The sequence below is a fragment of the Canis lupus genome, chromosome 26 (assembly GCF_003254725.2).
Source record: "Canis lupus dingo isolate Sandy chromosome 26, ASM325472v2, whole genome shotgun sequence".
NCBI lineage: Eukaryota > Metazoa > Chordata > Mammalia > Carnivora > Canidae > Canis > Canis lupus.
The window spans coordinates 13684632-13702310 of NC_064268.1; the positions used below are offsets into that span (position 1 = coordinate 13684632).

At 45.8% G+C, this 17679-nt stretch overlaps 1 long non-coding RNA gene across 1 annotated transcript; it reads left to right on the top strand.

The window, feature by feature from the left end:
* Positions 1–1060: 1060 nt before the first annotated feature.
* Positions 1061–17379, top strand: LOC112676618 (uncharacterized). Its single transcript, XR_003146626.3, has 3 exons — positions 1061–1164; positions 2009–2845; positions 16473–17379. It is a non-coding gene; the product is annotated as an uncharacterized LOC112676618 (long non-coding RNA).
* Positions 17380–17679: the final 300 nt, after the last annotated feature.

Below are 17679 nucleotides of genomic sequence, written 5' to 3' on the forward strand. Positions count from 1 at the left end.
GCAATCTACTTATGGTGCCAGTGGTCTCGATGCAGAGTGGCCTTACAAGCCAAGGAGAGTGTTAACAAGAAAGCAAACTAAAGAGAAATTTGGATGATTTTTTTTAGGACTTTTACATTAAGATTTTCAACTGCCTTATGAGATTCTATGGTGGCTCTTGACTGTGATTGTGGGGTGATTCTGTCCCCCAGAGGATGCCTGGCAATAATACTTGTGGTTGTCACAGTTGCTACTGGCATCTATTAGATGGAAATCGGGATGCTGCTCAACATCCTACAATACACACGACAGCCCCCCTACAACAAAGAATAATCTAGCCCAGAACATCAAGAGTGCCAAGGCTGAGAAACTCAGTTTTACCGTATTTACATTAAAAGACTATTTTTAGCTTATATTTTGAACATAAAGTAGTCAACCAGAAAAAGTCATTTTATATAAGAAGACATTTAGATAGGACCCCCAAATGTTATCTGGAGTATTTCCTAATGATAAAATTCTTAAAATAGAAAAATTTTAAATTAAATAATACAGGATCTCAAAAGCTTCTTCATCTTTTTCATTAATCTACAAATTTAAGAATCAGAGATTGCTTGAATATGTGCCTGCAAAACCCATGGTGGGAATGGCTACTCAACAGAGGAAGTCTATATAGGATTCTGGGACTCTGACCTCTATTCCCAGATGAATAAGGTGACTTCTGCTCTCAGGTTGCACATAGTGTGATAGGCTGCCTAAAACAAATGCAAAAATGCTATGAAGATAGGAAAAGAAGCAATTTGCTTCTTCTGGGATAGCTGAAAAGGTGAATTTTGAACTGGGTCCTCCAGGTAATCTTTATTTTATTTTTTTTTCTCCAGGTAATCTTTAAAGAGAAAAAAATGAGGAAGAATATTTGAGACAAAGAAAGAGCTAAGACATTGTTATATTTTGAATTGTGTCCCCACTTCCCCCCCCCAAAAAAAAATATGTTGAAGTCCTAATCTCCAATACTGGAGAATATGGCCTTATTTGGAAATAGGGTCACTGCAGATGTGGTTAGTTAAGATGAGGTCATAATGGAGTATGTGAGACCTTAATCCAATAGGACTGGTGTCTTGACAAGAAGAGGAGAAGAACAGACACACATCATGTGAATGCCACGTGAGGATGGAAGCAGAGATCGAGGTATGAGGTTATAAGCCAAGGAATGCCAAGAATTGCTAAAAACCACCAGAAGTGGGATAAGCAAGGAAAAATTCTCCTAACAGGTGTTGGAGGAAACATGGCCCTGCCAACACCTTGATTTTAAACCTCTAGCCTCTGGAACTGTGAGGAAATAAATTTCTGTGGTTTCAAGGCACCCACTTTGTGGCACCTAGAAAATGAATATAGACATACAAGAGTTAAATGGTGTAAAGTCCCTTAATTTTGAACAATCAATTGAATAACTGTTTCCATCAATGTGGTGGTGAATACAGAAAGATTCAGTGTTGAAAAGGTATCAGAGAACCTGTTGCATCTTTCTTGAAGGCCCTGTGGAGGAGGTATGATTGTGGGATCTGTGAGAAAAGAGAAAAGTGGTAGAAAGAAGATGGTTTCACAAGGTGAGAATTATGCCAAGAGTAGCCATAAATGCTGAAATAAGAGGCAAGATGAAGGATATCACCAATGCCAATTTTTGAACAAACTGTCAATTAAGATCTTTTCAAACCCTGGATATAAGTAGTGTCAATGACAAGATGTATTTAAGACTTTAATGTCAGGTTACAACCAGGAAGGAAGTAATAACTGAAAAAGATGAAGGCCAAGGAACAGGAACAGGAGCAGGAAATGAACAACTGGAAGCAAATATAAAATACAATTCCATTTACAATACTAAAAAACACAAAATAAATTTTTCAAAGTGTGTATAAAACCTATACAATGAAAACTATAAAACACTGCTGAAAGAAATTTTAAAAGACTAAAATAAGTGGGACAATGTACCATGTTCAATCAAATTGTTAAGTTGCTGATTCTCTCCAAATAGATCAAGAGATTCAACATGAACCCAACCAAAATTCCAGTGAAGTATCTACAGAGAAACAAGCTCATCCTGAAATGTATGTGGAGATGCAAATGCCCTAGAATAGATTCATTTTTTTAAAGAGAAGAAGTTGGAGAACTTATCTGATCATGGGGAACTGATTGAAAAGCTAGACACAGATTAATGGAACATCACAGAGTTCAGAAATATACCAAGTGCATGGCTGATTGATTTTGATAAAGGCACCAAGATAATTCAGTGAGGACAAAAAAGTTTTGCAACAAATGGTGATGGGACAACTGAATGCCTACATGGCAAAAATAAACATCAAATCTTACTACATAACATACACAAAATTAACTAGAAATGAATCACAGACAAACGTAAAAGCTAAAAGTATAAACTTCTAGAAGAAAACATAGAAGAAAATCTATGAACTTGGGTTCATACTTGGTAAGTACTTGGTAAGTACTTACTTGGGTAAGTAAAGATTTCTAAGACACAAGAAACACAGACCATAAAAGAAAAAAAATGATAAATCACAATTTATCGAAATTAAAAATTTTGCTCTGTTAAAGACACAGTTAAGAAAATGGGAGGAAGAAAAAAAAAAAAAAGAAAATGGGAGGAAAAAAATAAAAGCAACAGACTGAAAGAATATACATACATTTGACAAAGGACTTGTAGCCAGAATCTATAAAGAACCCTTGGAACTTACTCGTAAAACAACCTGGGGCACCAGGGTGGCTCAGTCAGTTAAGCATCTGACTCTTGATCTCTGCTCAGGTCATGATCTCAGGGTCCAGGAAAAGAGCCCCAAGTCATGCTCCCTGCTCAGTGGTAAGTCTGCTTGTCTCCCTCTCTCTCTGCCTCTCCTCCCAACTCGTGTTCTTTCTCTCTCTCTCAAATAAATAAAATCTTTAAAAAATGAGTAAATAAATAAAAAAGACAACACCAAGCGTTGGCTAGGATATAGAGCAACTAGAACTCTTATCACTGTTGGCGGGAATGTAAAAATGGTGCATCTACTTTGGGAAAAGGCAGTTTCTTAGAGAGTAAATATATACCTACCATACAAAACAGCTGCTTTAAAATATATATTTATATATGTTTTATATATAAAATTGATATATATATAAATTTATTTTTTTTTTTAATTTGAGAGAGAGGGAGACAGAGCAGCAGAGAGCATGAATGGGGAAGAGAGGGAGAAGCAGGCTCCCTGCTGAGCAGGGAGCCCAACATGGGGCTTGATCCCGGGACCCTGGGATCATGACCCCAGCTAAAGGCAGATGTTTCACCGACTGAGCCACCCATGTGCCCCAAAACAACTGCTTTTAAGTGTTTGCCCCCAGAGAAATGAAATCACATGTCCAAAGACTTTACACAAGTGTTTATGATAATAGCTTTATCATGATATCCGAAATCTGGACATAGCCCAAATGTCCAACAACAGGTGAACAGGTAAACAAATTGTGGGGGACTCCTCAGCGATAAAAGGAAACAAGCTACTGACGTATACAGCGACATGGCCAAATCTCAAAAACCAGTAAAGGAGGCCGGACCCAAGAGTACACACTGTCTGGGCCCACTCTATGAAATTATAAAAATTGTGAAACTATAGTGACAGAAAGTGGATCAGTGGCTGCCTGAGGCCAGAGGTAAGAGTGGACTGACCTCAGAGAGACTGGAAAGGATTCTGGAGATAGAAACAGGCTGCGTGCTGATTGAGGTGATGGTTATCTGGGTGTAGACATTTGTCAAAACATCGATCTGCACACTTGAAACGGATACCGTTTCTCGTGGGTAAATTACACCTCAATACGTTGATTAAAGGAATAAGGAAGGCAGGGCAAAGAGCCCCGTGGTGTTTCTGGAGCCTAAGGAGGCCTGGCTGGGCTGCGGCGTGATCCCGCTCTCTGTTTTAGCAGGCGACATTATCCGGGCGTTTTGCTGACAGGCAGCCAGAGACTGGGATTCTGAGTTTTTCTCTGCTGACTTATGTGTATGTCTTTCTAGCACTCAGTAAATGATGACAGTAAAAGGTTTGAGATCAATTCTCATCTTGTGTGCTCTGCGGCAGGAAACTCTGATTGTGATTCGTAACATTCCCTCTGTCAGCCTCTCTTTGAAAATGCAGTGGGAGTGAACAATTTGTCATTTACCTGGGAGAAGGAGGCTGGTTTTGGTAACCAGCGCCCTGAATCAAGAGCCACTTGGCACAGCCTCCAATTGGGATGAGTTGGGAGACTGGGCGCCTCATTAGTGCTTCTTCAAACCAGGGGCCCTGGTGGGGTCACCTGGATTGGTGTGAGAAGTGTGACTGATTAAGAGATGACAGTCTCACTGATTGATTCCCTACCAACCTAAGCTCATGCTACAGACTCATAGGGCCAGGGAGAACCATGAAATTGCCCCATTCTTGGGCCTAACACTGTCTAATCCATCCTGGACAGGTGAGGTCACAGTTTGCCCTGGACAACCAACCACTGCGGTGACAGCGAGCGACTGTCTGAGATGCTCAAGGAGTAGTTAAAGGACAATCTGAGGGCCAGTGCCGATCCACCTGCCACTCGAGGGTCCAGGCAGCTCCTACACCAGGGTCTAGATGACCAGGGAGAACCAGCCGGTGCCCCAGGATTGGGCACTAAGGTCGGGAGCTAGTCTACCCAGTGCTACTGGGAAGCAAAGGGATGAGGAAGGCGAGGCAGATTTTAGTCCTAGTCATCCGTATGGTCTGTCCATCTCCTCATTTGTCCCACTCCATTCAGCTGCTTCCCAACAGGCAGGGCAACATCTCTAAAGTGCACTGCATCATTTCTTTTTCCAAGACCTTTAATGGCCTCCCTTGCTTTTAGGATAAAATCCAGAAAGCCTTACCGTGGACTATGAAGCCCTGTGCATGCCATAATTCCCTAGGGAGCTTGCCCATAAAGCAGATTCCAAGCTCCTGGTCTGGAGATGCTGGTTTTGGAAGTCTGAGATGGATCCAGGCTTCTGTACTGGCAACAAGCCCCTGGGATAATCGTGCTGTAGGTGACCCATGAGTCCCGCTTCAGAAAGTCTGTCCTCCAGAATGGGCCTCCCCTACCTCCTCTCATCACGTGCTGCTCACTCTTCCCTGGCCCATGACCTCCGAGTGCATGAAGTCCCTACCCTTCCTCTGTGGCAGGGTCCAAGTCCTCCCAGGGGCAGGGTCCAGGAAGACCTTGTAGAAGCTTTAGCCACCAGCCCCCAATCTCCATCAGTAACTCCTCCATGCTGTCTTTGATTTAGACCACTCTCATTTCCTCAAAGTCACGTAAAGTGCTATTTTAAACTTAGCTTAGAGACATGATATTGGTTATGTGTCTTTGGGGCAGAAAAATCTGGAGCCACCAGAGTTCTTACTTGTTTCAAGATGTTTCAGTGGCCTGTATTTCTTGACCTAGAAAGTCAATCTCTGGCCCAATTCAACCCATCCCACTGTTTGAGTTCAATGTCTAGCTTCCCACTAGGCTGAAAGCCCTCTGAGGGCAAGAGCGTCATCTCTTTTCTTCTATGCTTTATACCAAGAGCCGAGCATACTGCCTGGCATACAATTAATACTCAATGTGTTGCACAGACATGAAAGACCAGAGGGTTTCCAGGGGACTTCTGAGTAAACAAAGCTCCTGAAATCTGGGGGGGGGGGGGGGGGGGGGCCAAGGCAAGAGGACAGAGGCAGGGTGCAGATGAGCAGGTCCTAGGGCCAAGGGGAGCAGTGACCTGCCCCTGATGTTCCCTGCTGAGAGTAGTGCAAAGGCTTCCCCATGCAGCTAGGGGGTGGTGGGTGGCAAGCCCCCAGTGTACCAGCAGCAGAGAGGGGCTCACTCCTAATACTGGTTAATGCTTGCAATGGCTTCAGGGCTCTTCCCAAACTTTTAATCCTATGCTAGATTTCAGAGCTCAGTTCTGGTCCAGAAACTATGTGCAACAGTAGGACCCTGGGCTTCCCTTGCTCACCCTACTCCCCAGGGGCAGTGGTGACACACTGGGGCATCCAAGACCCCTTCACACACCTCCCACACCTCAGAGATCAGATTCAATTCACCTGGAAAGCTAAGTTTCCTTATGTCTCTTTCTTTTGGGGGGTGGGGAAGAATGCCTGAAGAAGATGCCCTAATGAACTTATTTTCTTGATTTAAGAGTAGGGAGGGAGGGTTTGGGTCATTTTAAGGATTCCTTCCCTGTTTTACCAACTAAAAACTTTGGCTGTTTTCCCAGCGGGTATACTTTTCTAATGTAAGGGGCCCCTGGCCTCTTCTTAGGAGGTACATGGCTTCAATTAAGTCACAAACCCCTTGTGCAGATTCATAGTCCCCTAGTTTAAAAGAATGGAAATCACTGGGGCAGTAGAAGCAGCAGGGTCTTTGTCATCCAAATGCTGTGCTCAGGTGCCAGGTCTTCACCTTAACAGAGTAACCGTAGGCAGACCATTTACGTTCTGCAACAGCTCTGCAGAGCGTTGCCAAGAGGTCTTCCTTGATCCACTCCATGAGAGCCACAGAGGTCTGAGTGTACCCCGGATCTCTGAGAGCCCCAGCCAGCCACGGACCCCCAGGCAATTACCACCCACCACCTCTTCCCACACTCCTACCCACTACATGATTTCCACCTTACAGATGAGGAAACTGAGTCAAGGAAGGCTACTGAACACCCCTGATTGAGAATTGAAATAGGTGGAGTCTTGGAAGTACAAGGAAAGAGGGGAGGAAAGAAAAGAAAAGAAAAAGAAAGAGAGAGAGAGAGAGAGAGAGGAAAAAAAAAAAAAAAAACAAAACCCAAACCAAAATCATGCGTCTTTGTTTCCCTTCTGGAACTGAGACTTCCAACTCTCCGGAGCGAGCATTACATCGGGTTCTGGAATGTTTTTCGAGACGAAGATAGCTTTCCCATCCTGTCGTGTTTTTCGCTCTCCTCTGATTCCCACCTGCTTGTTGCTGTCTGCTGGTGTCACACCTTCTGCACACTCGGAGCTCAGAGCAGAGCCGGGCTGGGTGAAACCGGGGCTCCATCTGCCCGCGTGCTTGCTGGGGGACGTCTGAAGGTAACTTTGTGCCGGCACCCTTTGCCAGGAGGCTGGGAAGCCGTCTGCAGTGCCACCCGGCTCCCATCCACCCTCGGCAGAATGAGCCGGTACCAAATCCAGCCCCCTGGTGCCGCTCAGCCAGATGGCAGGGGAAGCAAAACAAAAGTGACCTTGTTAGCAGAGTGTGTCTTCCCCGGGAGAAGCTATTTTTGTTGTGGTTGTGAACTGAAGTGTGTCTCGGCTGAATTTCTCCTTCCCTGCGAGGGCTGTGGAATGTTAATTTGTTCCAAAGTTCAGCATTTTGATTAGAACCAGGAGTGCCAGATTTTGTCAGAAACGTTTTGGAATGGGGTAGGCTCGTGCTCGCTCGCTCCCGCGCTCCCTCTCTCCCTCTCTCTTGGCCGCTGTACAAAGTCAATGTTGTTGCAGCAGCTGCTCTGGGGGAACGGCCCATCACAGATCAGAGCCGAGGGGTGAACGGGCTCCTCCCTGGATGTGGCCATGACCTCAGTGCCACAGAGGCACCGGAACTGGGGACAGCAGCAGGGTAGTAGCATTAGGGCACACCCTGCCTTTGCATGGAAAGGACAGAGAACCCAACACGGTGCCTGGAACACACGAGTCCTGCATGCAAAACAGAAGAAAGAACAAGATCCCTAAAGGCCCAAAGCCTCCTGGGCTTCAGCAGCCCAGAGGTCATGTTCAAGGTGGTTCTGGATTCTGAGGACCTTCCATCTGTTGTTCGGTTCTCTTCCCTGATCCTCTTCATTCTTCTCTCTTCGATGGGTGATGAGCCCCAGTAACATGGAACTGTACTCTGTACTACAAAATGCCCCCAACTCCTTGCTCAGTCCTGGCCCCCCAGTCCTTCCTGGAGGTAATTAAGTGCAGGTCCTTCACCACAGTGTCACCAGGGCTCAACAGTATCAAACCTGCTGTTTGTCAGGCTGGAGGATTAAAAAATGGGTTTGTTTTCCTGTTTGTCTTGTAGCATGGCAGAGTGGTTAGAGGCATGGCCTCTGAACCCAGGATGCCTGGGATCTGATCCTGGTCCTGTAGCAGCAGCAGCAGCAGCAGCAGCAGCACTAATAATAATAGTAGTAGTAGTAATAGTAGGAGTAGGAGTAGTAGTAGCAGTAGCGGCAGCTGTGTGGACGAGTCACAGGGTGGTGGGGAGGGCTGACGGACTTACACGGTCGAGAGCTCAGATCAGGCGTTGGCTTTTATTGTCACTGCTATGACTCCCTGGTCACTCGTGACACTGGGCACATGCCCACCACCCACCATGCCCCTTCAAGGTAGTGTAGATGACTCCCTACATTTCCCAGGTTCCACAGGGAAGGCTGGGAAAGAACTCGGGAGGCGTGAACTCCGGACTTGGGCTCCAGCCCCCATGCGCACCACTGCAGCTTCTCAACGGCCTCTTCAAAGTTCAGCCCAGTGTGGAGTGGCTTTTCTGTTTCTTCCAGCTGGGACAACTAAGATCCCAAGGGTAATGGGACTCCTCCAGAGACACAGAAACCACTGAGGCAGAGCCGGGACTGATATCCTACAAGGCAGTTCTCCCTCTCCCTTCCAGGGTCCACTCCAACCAGCCAGCGGTAGTCTCCCAAAGAACCGGGTTGAGGAAGATCCTGAAGTGCAGCAAAGCTCTTGGGGAGAAAGATGCTCTGCCGTGAACACACGAGGGTGCTGGTGGTGGTGTGTCTGCAGCCAACCTGCTCCCCACCACTCACCTCCACCCCTCCACCCCTTACTCCACCACGGTTTTGCTTGCCAGGGATTAATGCCTTCACTGATAGTAAGGAAAAGAAACTTCACGGCACTCAGGCTGCTCAGGCCGCATTTCTGGGCCTCTTTCTTTCTCCACCTGATCCAAAGGGGCCTTGGTGGGCGGTTCTGAGTGAAGCAGCCTGTGGAGCAGTACTTTGCAGGAGGAAATGCTGAACGCCCCCGGTTGCTTCCTCCTCCCCTGACCGGCTTGGCAGGCCTCTGGTTGAGTGGGTACTCAGAAACACTGCAGGATAACCCCCATGCAATAATGGTGTAAGAGCATTCATGAGCCTACAGCTGGACCTGGCTCTCCAAGAGGCCTACATACTCTTGCTGTGGGATCAGTACTCGGGAGGGGAGGAGCGGATGTGCTCACCATGTCCACAGCGGGAGCCGCTGTTGTTCAAGACGGTGGATCCAGAGGAGCCTGGGCAGCCTCCCTCTTCCTTTCCTACCCCTTGCTGGCCAGGGGTACTGTGGACGGCTCTGCTGCAGGCTGCCATCTGCTGCTGCAAACATCTGTGCATGCTGCCTTCCAAGCGGATGGGCTGTCTGCCCTTCTTTCCCCACCTCCCTCTAGCTGCTCCTCCTTCCCTCTCCCCCGAGATGGCCATTCAAAAAAGTGTGCAGACTGTAGGCAGATGTTCAGGAGGCTTCCCCGCCGGTTCAGGTATGGGGCAGCTGACACCTCCTCATCAGTACCTGGGCAGCTGGATCTGCAAGCCTCCGGATGGCTCACAGGTGTGCCCTGCTTTGAGAAAACGCAATATTTAGAAAGAGGACACCTGTGGCAAGGTGTTTCTACATTGCACAATGACCATTCTAACCAATTTGATGATTTCTTTCCCCTGTTGGTTCTGGGTTTTTACCCAGAGTAAAAGAAATGCGTATCAGATCACCTAGGAACTTCTCCAACATTCACCTGGCCAGTCCCCATGCCTCTTATGCCCAAACAAACCAGATTTGGGTAGGGTAGAGTTAGTTGAAAGATGTCTCTAGGGCCCAGATAAAGCTGACAGATCCCCTCTTTCATTACTACCACTGCTATCCTTGTGCATTTCAGTTTTGGTATAAAAATAGGTAATCACCTATACAACAGGGAAAGGACAGTCTGTTCAACAAGTGGTGCTGGGGAAACTGGACAGCTACACACAAAAGAATGCAGTTGAACCCTTACCTCATACCACATACAAAAATGAACTCAAAATGCAGTAAAGGCCTAAAATTAAGCCCCCAAACTATAACATTCCTAGAAGAAAACACAAGGGAAAAGCTTTAGGACATTGGATTTGGCAGTGATTTCACCAAAAGCACAAGCAACAAAAGCAGAAATAGGCAAATGGGACTACCTCAGACGTAGACACTTCTGTGTATCAAGGGAAACAACTGAGAAAGTGAAAAGCTAACCTGCAGAATGGGGGGAAAATATCTGCAAATCATGTATCTGATAAGGGGTTAATATCCAGAATATACAAGGAACTCCTACAATTTAATAACAAAATAACCCAAATAACCAGATTTCAAAATGGGCAAAAGACTTGAACAGACAGTTCTCCAAAGAAGACACAGAGATAGCCAACAAGCATAGAAAAAGATGCTCAATATCACTAATCATAAGAGAAATGCACATCAAAACTACAATGAGATGTCATCCCACACCCATTAGGATGGCTGCTAGTGGAAGAACAGAAAGAACAGGTGTTGGCAAGAATGCAAAAAAGGTGGAACCTTCACGCATTGTTGATGGGAATGTAAAATGGTGCAGCCATTAAGAAAATGAAAAGCTAGTATGGGGATTCCTCACAAAATTAAAAATAGAACTACCATAAGATCCAGCAGTCCTAATTCTGGGTCCATATTCAAAGAAGTTGAAATCACAAAGAGATACCCACTTCTGTGTATGTCTGCACAACTAATGCATGTTTTTGTGGACTGACCATTTGTTCTTAGGGATGATCTAAACAGACTTTCAGGGCCTAGAAGAATTATACTGAGGCACCAGGCATTGTGCTCCTATATTTTAGAAATTCGGATACAAGATGTACATATTATGTTCATGAGGCCTGGAAGACTAGTTTTGGAAGATTCCCTGAGAAACAGGTGTTCCGTGGTCAAATGAGTTTGGGACATTCCATATTAAAGAGAACTAGAGAAGGGCACCTGGGAGCGTCTGCCTTTGGCTCAGGTCATGATCCCAGGGTCCTGGGATTGAGCCCTGTTGTTGGGCATCCTGCTCAGGGGGGAGTCTGCTTCTCCCTTCCCTCTCCCTCTCCCTACCCCCCTACTTGTGCTCTCTTCTCCCTCTGCCCTCATAAATACATACATACATACATACATACATACATACATACATACAATCCTTTTAAAAATTAAAAATAAAGAGAACTAAAGAGGTTTCTAAACACGGGATGTCTTTTAAATGTCGAAGTCATGGTCACTCTCAAAACATGGTAAGAGCATACAGCTCTCCTCAGACTCAGACTCATTTAATGTTGCAACTCTTCTGGATCCCTCCTCTGAGGAAGATTTTGTAGTAACTTCAGGTAAATGATGAGCTAGAAGAATTTTGCATGAATTCATCCCGGTGGTAATCACACAGCATGGGGATTATTTATTTTTATTTTTATTTATTATTTATGATAGTCACCCAGAGAGAGAGAGAGAGAGAGGCAGAGACACAGGCAGAGTGAGAAGCAGGCTCCATGCACCAGGAGCCCGACGTGGGATTCGATCCCGGGTCTCCAGGATCGCGCCCTGGGCCAAAGGCAGGCGCCAAATCGCTGCGCCACCCAGGGATCCCCAGCATGGGGATTAGAGAAAGCTGGAGGCTGGTGGAGTTATAGAGGTTCTCCCTTTTCACATTCATTCATTCAATACACATTGTTAACTGTGTATTAACAGCCAGGTCTTGTTAAAGACATGGATGATATGAAGATGGATGAAAATGGGCTGTGCCCTCAACCTCACATAGGCCAGGAAAATCTGAATGTTAGAAGCCCCACCAAACTGATTTAAGTCAAAAAGTGGAAGTTATGGGCTCAGATGTCTGAAAAGTCTAGGGAATGGGTGGGAAGGTGAAACGAGAAATTATTACAAAGGCCCAAGAAACAGATGATGAGGGCCTGGGGCAACAGAGGGAGGATGGGATCCAAGAAATACTTCACCTATGAAATATTGGATTTGTCCAATCAACCAACACATGACCCTACGACGCTGTTGTATTCCAGACGCCGCAGGGATACAGAACAAATAAACACAAGACATGGTCTGGAGCCTGTAGGAGTTTACATCTAGTTGATCCAGTAATTATCAACTATCTTCCAATAAGGCTAATGCTAATGGGTTTTATCAGAAGATGAAAATAGCACCCCGACTCTGGTGCAAAAAGAGGATGGAAAAGACTTGCCGCCACCTCCTGTGCCAGTTGTCACAACATGTGCTACCTTTGGGGACCCACACACTACTGGGTGACAGATTGAAACCCTGCACCTTTTTCTCCCACGATAAGTGGAATAATCCCAGCATAAGAGAGGAAGGAAATCGAACAAAACAGGAACTAGGGTGGGGTGGGGTTAAACAAGCCAAACAGGACAACAGATTAGAAAGCCGCTGCCAAGTTCCGTTGTGCCAAAAGAAATCTGCCCCAGGAGTCAGGTGTGACACAGGCATTCGGAAGGATGAATGAATTCCTCAACATACTTTGGGAACCGAGGCTCCCTAAAATAGCCTTCTGGCTCCCCACCCCATCACTTCCTCACCCCCCAAATAAACAGCGGCCAACAATGATGTGAAGCACGAGTGCAGATTGGGGGTATATACACTTGTAGAGGAAAGAGATTGAAGTCAAGGGTGAAATTCAAGGTTGATGTTTTATTAGTTTCTTCCTGGAATTTGTGGATCTTGGGGTTGCAAACTGAGACCAAATGTTCCCTTTGAGCATTCTGTGCTGTGTGATTACCATTTGCATTTGCGTGGGGGGTTGGGGAAAGCAGGCTGGCTGGAAAGTGTGTCCTTTGAGTTGCAAACATTGGGAGGCTTCTTCCAGGCAGCTCTGGAAACCAAGTCCTATACAATGCAGCTCAGTTCCTATTGATATCTTCAGGAGTCATTCAACACTCTGTGCTTGAAACCTATCAGTGATTTCCCAATGCTCAGGGTAAAGGTTACAATTCCTCATGGGCCATATGGTCCTGCTTTCTCTCTAGCTTCATTTTTATCCATGCTTCTCTTTATTCTCTGAACTATACTTCACTGGTGCTCTTTAAGTGTTAGTTCTTCTACCACAGGGCCTTTGCATATGCTATATCCATTGTCTAGACTTCATTTCACACCTGGCTCATTGAACTAACTCCTGTTTATCACTCAGTTGTCTCCTCCTCAGGGATGCCTTTTCCAGGGCCGGATTTCTCCATTATACACAGCAGGGACTGTGCTTTGGGATCCATGATCCATTTAGGAACCATGGAAAAAATGTTTAATCTCTTTGAAAATCAGAAGAATAAAGTGACTACAATGATTATTATATAATGATGAATCTAGCCTGGATTTATACCAATGCAGTTGTTAAAGGTAATTTTTTTAAAGATTATTTATTTATTTGTGAGAGATACAGAGAAAGAGGCAAAGACCTAGGCAGAGGGAGAAGCAAGCTCCATGCAAGGAGCCCGATGTGGGACTTGATCCTGGGACTCCAGGATCACACCCTGGGCTGAAGGCAGGCGCTAAACAGCTGAGCCACCCAGGTGTCCCTTTTTTTTTTTTTTTTTTTTTTTTTTTTTTTAATTTGAAAAGGGCCCACCAAGGCATGAATAACTGGGCTCTAGCCCTCTCAACCTCCCAGCAGCACTGGCCAGGTCTTCCCATCAAATGCTTTCATTGTGCCCTGAAGTCTTCCATCAAAGCACTTGTCACAGTTGTCATTACATGTCCTCTAGACTATGAGCTCCATGAGAGCAAGGACCACAGCAGACAGGTCTCCAGACGGCATTGTAACACAGAGCCTGGCTCATTGCGCATGCTCAATAGATACCTGCTGCAGGTGTGGCTAAGCAGAGGCAGTTCACCTTTGCGGCTCAGCCCTGTCCTAAGCAAGAACACTCACTCGATCTGCTTTTAACCACCTGGCTGGCTGGCAGGTCCGAGGGGAGGGGACAGGGCGACGGGAAGCGAGAGGAAAGACTCACAGTGGACATGGGGGAAGCGACAGTGCCAAACTTCTCCCCTTGGGAAGCAGCGTGGGAGGGGTGGCAGAGACGGAGTGTAAACAAACATTTCCTTGTCTGGTAGGTCATTTTGTAATTATGCGCGGGTCAAGCACTTTAGATTCCCGGAAGTCAGACAATATCTGCTTCCAAAGGCCATTAATGGTCAAGGGCCCCTGGAGTGAAGAGGGACTTTCATTAAAAGGTCTTGTCCCATTCAGGCAGGAAGCGTGCTAAGTGACGGTCCCCAGTGAAACAACGGAGCATGAAATAAGCAGTAGGAAGGGGCGCTGACCTCAGGGTTCAGAGAATAGGTGGGGTAACAAAAACATATGAAGTGGGGAATAGGCCAAGTGTGGTCTGAAGTCCTGGGCAAGGTGCTGGGGAGTGGGGAGGGGTGACAATGGTTTTGACTCTGTGCTCTTGGGGAAGGACGTTGGCCAGAGGGATGGAGAGCAGTGCCTTTCTCCGGAGGACACCCTCCACGGAGGGAAAATGTGCACAGCTAGTGAGAGAGAGGACAAAGGAGGCCACGAAGAGGGAGCAGATGAGGCTGTTGCCAGGAGTGGTGCTCACCTTGCTCCCTGCCTGCCCTCCTTCACTCTTGCTCACAGACAGCAGGGGCTTTCACTTCACCCTCACGGCCAGGTTGAAGTGCTCTGGGAGGGAGGGGGTTGGAGGGTGAAGATGGTGAAAGGGAAGTCTGAAAGTCTGCCAAAAACAAAACCTACCCCCCCCCCACACACACACACACACACAAACCCTCAACTGGTAGCAAACAGGATGGACCAGTGGCCACGTGCCAAGATCCTTTGGGTTCACATGTGACTCGGGCCTGGTGGCACAGCAGCCCCGGCTTCCCCTTGCAGGAACTAGGCAGATTATGGGAAGAGGCACCGGCATTCTTAAAATTCCCCTGTCCTCACAGACCTAAAATTAACATGACTGTTTATAGCTCTAGATATGGATTTGGAACATAGTATTAGTAAATAACATAATAATGGCCCAGGGATCCAATACTGGAGCTCAGTTATATTTGCCTATGGCAACCAACCACCAGTACATTTGATAGGTCAGAATTCTCATCACTGTCCTTTGTATTCAAGGATGACAGCGGCTGATACTGTTCCTCTAGGAGGCAAAGATCACCAAAAGAACAAATCATATAGTCTTTTTCTTCAAACAGCTTTTTGAGATATCGCTCACATGCCACACAATGCAATGGTTTTTGGTATATTCACAGGGTTGTGCAACACCACAATTTAATTTTGGAACATTTCTGTCTCCCCTAAAAGAAACCCCACACCAGTAGCAGTTAGACCTGAGTTCCTCTTCCCTCTATTCCCTGGAAACCGCCAATCTCCTTTCTGTCTCTATGGCTTTGCTTATTCTATATACTTCGTATAAATAGAACCACACGAAGTGGTCTTTCGGAGCTGGCTCCTTCCATTTAGCATAGTGTTTTCAACGTTCATCCGTGTTGGAGCATCTCTCAGCACCACATCATTTTCACTGCTAAATATGCTGTTGTAGGACACGCCACATTTTGCTTCTCCATTCATCACAGGTGGACATTTGGGTGGTTTCCACCTTTAGTCTGTTGTGAATAGTGCTGGTGGGAACACAGGTGCACTCAACCAGGTAACAAAATTGCAAGTGCACCAATTCTCCTATGACTTCAAACCCTCTCTAACTTTCTTTGGACCTAAGAGTGCATGACAATATATTTTACTTACAATCTTATCTTTTCCTAAAAGGCAGTTTTGTATGGAGGGATCTTGGTAGCCTGTGGGTTGGAACAGTGGATTTTGTGAAGAGATGATGCTTTAATGATTTGGAAAAATAAAACTGCTGAGCTAGGCAGTATTTTTCATGTGATAACTTTGCAGGGTGTGTAAATTTGCACATATGCACTCTTACAGGGCAGGCCATATGCGGAGGTTGCAAACCTGCGCCCAGAGGCCAAATTCATTCCCACAGGCATGCCATGTTGGGCCAGGATATTATCTTTGGATTATCTGATCTAGCACTTTTTAAAAAGGATAAATATCTTAAAATAATAATAATAATTTTTTAAAAAATCAAAATGGATAAAAATCTTGATTTCTGCCTTCTCTTTCTGCCTTTGAGATGGAGCCACCCTCTCTCAAGCTGCCAAGACCCCACGGCTCCCTTTCATCCCTCTGGTTTTGAGGCTCAGCTGTCAGTTATCATTCATATGCACTGGTGTTTTTCTGATGATAGAGAACCAGTTCTCTGTAGCCAGGCCTCCACCTGAGCAAATCTAGCTGAGCAAGCTTCAGGACAAATGGAGAAAGCATATTTCTTTGTGGAGAAAAAATTATTCCTATATGATTTAATATGCACAACCATATGCCTACAACTCTGATATATAGTGCGCATCTTCTCCTGCACGATGCCTGTCTCTATCCTCTCCCTACAGGCATTGGTGTTTGCAGCCCTTGGCCTACAATCTTTCCACGTGTGTCTGCAGCCTCTCTCCTATCAGAGTGGATCTCCAGGTTCTTTGAGGATCATCCCCGTAACTTCTATAGTATCCACCGCCCTCAGTTCCCTACAACACCTGCTATGGGACTGTTGACTAAAGACGCCTCGGTATGTGACCGGCTGTCACTTCCAACAAAATCTTTGAAGATGATAACAGGTACTTTTATTAAGCAGTTACTGTGTATCTGGCTCTATTCTAAGCAACTCAGGACTTGGGTACTTAGGTGATTAGGTTTTTACCTACCCCACGAAGAGACAAGCAAGGTATGTAAGTTGCCCAACATCACCCAGTAAATGGTGGAGCTGGGGTTTGAAGTCAGTGGTCAGTCTGGAACATATCCTCGCAACCACTAGTCTACATGTCATTCTAGATTGATTTGTCTTTGGTATAAGGTGGTTGTTTGTTTTTTTTTTAACCTAATGGGAGAAACTGAGAAACTGAAGCATGAAAGAGACCCAAGTCTCACCCAGGATCAAATAAAGCTGAGTACCCGGGACTTTATTCCAAAAGAGCCAGAAGTAAATTCCCTAGGCTGCTGTTTCATGTAGGTACCTGATGCTACTGGACAGAGACCGTCCCATTCTAGGCCATCATTATTTTTCCAAGTGTCAGAGATTTGGGAGTAGCAGTGAACATTTTGGAGAGATACAAGAACCTACTCAGAAAAAATGTTTAGAAAGCTTCCTTTTGGGATCCCTGGGTGGCGCAGCGGTTTGGCGCCTGCCTTTGGCCCAGGGCGCGATCCTGGAGACCCGGGATCAAATCCCACATCAGGCTCCCGGTGCATGGAGCCTGCTTCTCCCTCTGCCTGTGTCTCTGCCTCTCTCTCTCTCTCTCTCTGTGACTATCATAAATAAATAAAAAATAAAAAAAAGAAAGCTTCCTTTTCTCATTACAAGTTTAAAAAGAAAGAAAAAAAAAACTATATCCCACAAGGAGATAAATTGTAATTCTTACAACTTAAATTTGTTACAAGCTGGACATACCTAAGATATAGTAACAGTAGCAAAGAGGTGACTGAAAATTTCAACTTTCCACCTGCAGAGCTCTTTGGGGTTGGACATGTGCAATCATGCCCACTTTTCCATTTATTCTAGAAACCCCTTACAACAGCTCATGGAGGCTGATTACAGGTAGGGAC